General features: G+C 39.1%; 1 non-coding gene across 1 annotated transcript; it reads right to left on the minus strand.

Moving 5' to 3' along the window:
* Positions 1 to 1,760: 1,760 nt before the first annotated feature.
* On the minus strand, positions 1,761 to 1,894 carry LOC126010120 (small nucleolar RNA SNORA51). The gene has a single exon (XR_007496256.1). It is a non-coding gene; the product is annotated as a small nucleolar RNA SNORA51 (small nucleolar RNA).
* Between the last annotated feature and the right edge of the window lie 4,511 nt (positions 1,895 to 6,405).

A 6,405-nucleotide genomic window follows, 5' to 3' on the forward strand; every position in this document is an offset into this window, starting at 1 on the left:
GTCCAGATAAAGTCAGATAAAAATTAATTTTATGAGCAAGCTTGAAAACAAGGATAAAATTTTAAAGACTCAAACACTGGACAAATGACAAATAGAGGACTGAAAGCATTTTATTCTAGTGTGCAGTGAAAGTTTAGACAATTTTGTTCCATTTTTTTAAAATGTATTTACTTTGTTAATTTTTAACTCTCTGTCTCGCCCTTCCAAAGTCTGAAGATGGCGTATAGAAACATAACACTTTTTTAATTTAATGAGACTAAATAAACATTTTAGATGACAAAATACTAATTCCATGAGTTTTATTTATATAACAGCTGAACATGGGGCTTTACATGAGGTCAACCCAGGAGGGACCGAGTTCAATTCCTGGGATCCCATATGGTCCCCCCAGCCTGTCAGGGGTAATTTCTGAGTGCAGAGCCAGGAGTAGCCCTGAGCACCACTGGATGTGGCCCAACAACCAATCCAATAAACAAATAAATAAATAAATAAGTTTTAAAATATACAGCTAAATGTAAACCATATGATAATAAAGTCACACCTTAGCCTCCTATCAACCAAAATAAAAAAAGGGAAATTGAGTTATTTGCAAGAGCTAGAATGTCAACAAGAAAAATAAAAATGTTAAAAGGAATCCCATTCCCTGAAACCAACCTGGAAGCATTTTTCCTATAGCTTCTAAAAAAGGATGCAGACTTAAATCTCACTACACTAAGCCCTAGGAGCATCATGGGCGTGATCTTCCACATCCTCCCCAACATCAGGCCAAAGTCTGACCTAGTAAACTCAATGCTAAGGAAGGTGAGATCCTGGGATTATTTTGGAGTAAAATACAAATAACCTTTAAAAAATGTGGAGCTAGTTGGGCTTGTCACGCCACCCTCAATCTAAATTATACAGGAATAAATTTTTGGTTCCTCCAAATTTAACTACTAACAGCATGCTATTATCTCAGTGCCAATAATAAGAGTTAATTGGTACCTATTTTGCATATTATACACAAAATATTCTGTATTCTTACAATAAAGCAAGCCAGAGAAAAGAAAATGATATTAAGACCATCTTACACATGAGAAAATAAATTTGTGGTATCATAGTGTGTCTATCAATACTGCTAGTTGCATCATCTCTTTAAAAGCATAAGGTAGCACATATCAGATCAAAATATGTTTTTCAAAGGTCAGCTATAATGCAGGGATTTTCAACAAGTATTAGGCCTCAGAATCTTCAGGGGAGAGATATTTAAAATATGCCAAGAGTCAAACTACACTTTAGGCTCTTTCACTTGGAATCTCTGGAGATGGTTCTCATAAAGAGGGATATTTTAATTTAAATAAAATTAATTATTTAATTGAATCATCATGAGATACATAGTTACAAAATTCTTCATGATTGTGTTTCAATCATACAATGTCCAACACCCTTTATCAGTGTACATTTCCCACCACAAATGTCCCCAGTTTCCCTCCCGCCCTCCTTCCTGCCCTCTTGGGTAGGAATGTTTGTTTATGTTTCTCAAGGAATCATGTGATAGATGATCTCCCATTTTCCCCATCCTACCTTCCTATTCCATGCCCACCCACCCCCCCTGCACTGTGAGGTTCAGGGAAAGAGAACATGCCTCAGTGGAACAGTTTCCTCACTGCAAATCCTACTCCCATATTCAGGCTCCAGGTTTCACCCTTTTATGTGGTCTCATTTCCTACCTAAACCTAAAGTTTAGGCACACCTCAGCTATTTCTGTTAGGAGGATTTTTTTTTGTCGTTCCCCCAATTTACAATACAGACCAGGCAAAGGGCCTGTGTTGAGGTGTATATGGGGTGCATTTACTGTATCTCCTCTTTCTATACAGTCAGTGTAAAGAACACAGCCTGTGGTAAGAATTGGGAGGCCTTATCTTTCCTTTTCTTTTTTTTTTTTATTTGTTTAATATATATGTATCTCAAATCCTTCACCAGTGCAACATTCCCATGACCAATATCCCAAGTGTCCTTCCTCCCCACCCCACACCGGCCTCTACTCTAGACAGGCTTTCTACTTCCCTCATTCAGTCACATTTTGTCATGATAGTTCTCAGTGTAATTATTTCTGTGACTGCACTAAACGATCCCTGTGGTGAGCTTCATGTCAGGAACTGGACCCTTCAGTCCTCCTCTATTTTGTCTCTGAGAATCATTGTTCTTCATTTTTCTCAAAACCCATAGATGAGGGAGACCATTCTGTGTTAGAGGGTGTTAGGAGGATCTTAAGCCAAAGCCTGTGACCTCACTTCCCATTAGCCCTATTATGCTCACAGAGTGCCCTGGATTCTGAGAAATGCTTAAATCAAAGTATTTTGACTGTGTGCAATGGTGAGGTGGAGCATCACCTGAGTAGTGGTCAGTTGATTTGCAAAGTCCTTTTCACCTGCACATAAGATTTTGAAGCCTCACCAGAAAGGGTAACTGACTTCTTTATTCCTTATCTTTAGTTTGATGGAAGACAAATATGACCCTTCTCTCTAAGGTCTTTTGATGGCTTCTCCTGTACTTGTATGCTCTCAAAGGTAACACTGCAGGATGAATTCATCTTTAGTCAAGGGACCAGGACATAGGATTATCCAGCGTTTTCACACAACAATGAATCCTGGCCTATCTTTGTCCTAGTTATATGAATTACAAGTTCCTTCATCTCAAAGCAAATCCAGTATCAATCATATTGGGGGCTTTTTCTGTCTCTAATGAATTTGTAAGAATCCAAGAATTGAAGTGGTATGCTCCCAACTTAAAATTCATGTTCCTAATTCATGGTCACCTTAATCTGAGTCCTTTTTTGGTGTTTTTTTTTTAGCTTTCTCTTTTGTTTTTATTTTTGAATTATGATCAACAGTGCTGAGGGTCTATTTCCTGGAGTTGTGCATAGGAGTGACCCTTGGTGATGTTCAGAGTTGGCTACATGCAAGACCATATCATCTCTCTAGATAGAAAATGAAGTGCTTTTGACAACTTCAGGAAGTACTGGTTGAATAAACTGAAAGAACAGCCTCTCATCTTTTTCTCACACAGTTCAAGCCATTCTTGGCATTCTAACCTCTCAAAGCCATGATTCTAAGCATCCACTCAGTACCTAGTCTTTTTGTGAGTTGACACACGTGTGTTCTCCACATAAGGAGCTTGTCACTATCCTGTTTCACATTATACATTGTCTCTATGGGCTTCCCCAATAGACAGGTTCTCCCATCCATCTTGCCTCCATCAAGCCACATTCATTTCCTCTAATCTTTCAATCTTTCCCATCCTGAACATCCTCACTCAATTTCTCTATAATATTTGGGTTAACAAAAATGTCAGTTTTTCCACCCTAAGAGCAAGAATGCCCTCAATTTTTCCTTGAGGTTTTGCATCAGAGAAAAAAAAACTAACTATATTAAATTGTATTGGATGGGAAAAATTAGGTAGCTTTGTAAAGTACTTCATTTCTATTTAAGCCTACCTTTTAACTATATAATCATCTCTATCATCTAAGTCCCTCTGCATATAGATCTTAAGTTAATTCTATATTGGATTGTAACTTGCTATTGGAAAAATGCTATTCTAGACCTTATCCAATACCATAATTGTATTAACAGGAATTGGTACATAAGTGCATGCAGCATAAATTTGTCTACAGAAGCTTAGTACCAAACAGGAATTTGTTTCTCAGGTAGTAAAGACTTCTAGGATGGACATTGCAGGGCTGGTGCCCTTGCTCCATGTCATCACTCGTGGCTTCTCTTTTTGTGCTTAGAATGCTACTGTCATTGATGTGATGTAAATTTGGCTGCTCCCAGGCAGGAAAAAGAGGGATGAGCAAAAACCTCTTCATGAAGCTTCTTCACTTTTAATGTAGAGATAGAAGTCTTCCCCAGGAAAGACTTACATTCACCTTTGCTGCATGGTCACCCTGATTATATAGGAAGCTGGAAAGAGGGCTGGAGTAAGGTCTGAGTGAACCATTCAGTAGCGTGTGAAAAATGTGTGATATGCCCTACATTGTTTAAAAAACAATAATCTGTGTCTGAGTGTATGACTCTGACTAGAGAAACAAATGTTTAACTAGAGGATTATAGATGATATCACCTCTGAAAGAAAAGTTGACATTTGAAGATTGATAGTCGAAGCCAAGGAACAGATAGTCTGGAGAGTTCTCCAGGGAAGAAGGTTATGGTGGAAATCACTGTTGGCAGGAACACAAGAAAGTGACACTTCCAAGATGAGGGGAGGTTTGTTCACTTGACACAAGAGAAACCCCAGGAGAGTGCAACAGGCTTAACCAAGGTCCCATTCATCTGTGGACCAACTGGCAGGAAAGAGCATCCTAAGAATTTCTAATCCAGGTGGCTGCAGGAAAAGGGACAAAAACGCAAAATTTGTATGTAAGTGGTAGCTCTCAGCACACAATTCAAATCCCACTTTCCCCTGTGCTCTGGAATGTTCCTTTTCCCTGGGAAGCCTGTTGCCTTCCTGCTGGGGCATGGCAGCCCTCAGGAACACACATGCTCAAGCTCTCTCAGCTGTGGTGGCAGCAAACATGATTGGGCCCCGAAGCAGTCAGCTCTGAGCAGTCTGAGGACCACCAGGAGAATGTGAACATTTTATGGTCTGAGAAGCAGGTCTTAGCTCCTCAGCTTTTATTCTCTCCAAGAGCCTATAAATCCCTCTTCATTTAGCAATTTTCACATAAGTGACAGCTTTTGTTAGTCAGGCTAAAATGAGATTAGAAATAAAAAAAATTAACCATTAATCCTCACTGATTAAAGTGAAACCAGAAATCAAATTGTTACCAACTGTGAGCTAATTTCAGCTTAATTCTTTGGCAAGAGGCATTGGAAATGTTCAACTGGCTGTGCTAATGCACAATGCCTTACTACTTACTGATGGCAGAAAGTCAAGGTCTCCTGCCCTCCTGGGTGCAGGGTGTGAACAATGAGCATTTCAAAATCAGTCCAATAAAATATAAACATGAAATCCCCAGCTATGCTGTTTCTCAGCCATCACTTTCCGCACCACTCTCTCCTGTTCACCACCAACCTCCCCCACTCCACCAAGGACAATGCAAAATGTTCCCTGGAGACCAGGACTCAGCTCAATGGCTGCTCTTTCAGCATCAAACAGAGCGTCTGTGGCATCAAAGCAGATGTCACCCCCACACAAGACGTTTCTATTACACCCAGGGCTTGCAGGGAAGAAAAATCTTCATGCCAATAAGCCACATCAATTCCCCCAATCAAAATGGATTTTTGTGCTAATTAAAATAGAAAAAAAAATTAAACACCTTTTGTTACAATGAAGGATAGTGGAATAGGCAGATGGGAGTAAGATTTAGGAAAGTGAAAAGTTAACAGGTCCACTATCAAACAGCGTAACAGAGAACTTCCCAGATCTTCCCAACTGACCCAGAGAAAATGCAACCAACAGCAAAGGCACCAAAAAATTCCAGAATTAATAGCAAGTCTCTCCATGACTTTAAACAAATATTATACTTGCCTTAAGAAAAATTAAGGGTATATATTCTGTTTGGGACAAAAGATGATCTCTGGGTTGTATACTGGGGGAGTCTGCACAAAGTAAAACTCCTTCATATCCACTTTTGACTTATGATTGAACAATTTCTCTTTGTCCTCTTGATGAATTTCTGGGATCACCAGGTAGTTGTGTGGTCTGTACACTGCACAAAAGTTAGCGTTAAGGGAAGACTGGACTTTAAAATCTAGTCCATGCTCTGATGATCAAGTCACATGCACTGTCTGGGGTCACTGCCATCAGGAAATAGCATCTTCTTCAGTCTAAGGTGCACCATGTTTCTGCACCAGACAACTATGACCCATATAAGTAGGGTGAGGTCCTCCTCCTTGCTTTTTACTTCTCTGTCAGAATATCGCTTCTTCATTTTCTCCATCTTAACTTTGAACTAGTCTTCAGCTGTTACTGTATATCAGAAATATCTGAAGAAAAAACTCAATTATTCATCAAAGTGTTTCATCTATATGACACCAAGTATCCACAGACAGGGCAAAGAGCTTCCTACTTAGCGTTGTAGTAGACAAAACATCCGGCTGATCATGTTTAGTTCATGTTTCTTTCACATGCAAAGTGTCATAGAAACACTCTAGTATCCACACTGAACTCTCCTTTATGGAGAGAAAACTCGTTTTGCTAGATTCAAAAAGTCTCATTTGATATAGTAGGGGCCAGAGAGACACTGAAGGGACATTAGATTGATTTCCTTTTAAGATTAAATTGGCTCAAATACCAAAAATGATGAGGTAAGAACTTCCTATTTATAGCCAAACTGTTCAGACAAGTCATCTGATCAGATTCTTTTATATCTTATCAAGTATGTTTAGAGTAGAAAAATTATTATTTACTCCACAACATCTAAAGTCT

The sequence above is a fragment of the Suncus etruscus genome, chromosome 5 (assembly GCF_024139225.1).
Source record: "Suncus etruscus isolate mSunEtr1 chromosome 5, mSunEtr1.pri.cur, whole genome shotgun sequence".
Lineage (NCBI taxonomy): Eukaryota > Metazoa > Chordata > Mammalia > Eulipotyphla > Soricidae > Suncus > Suncus etruscus.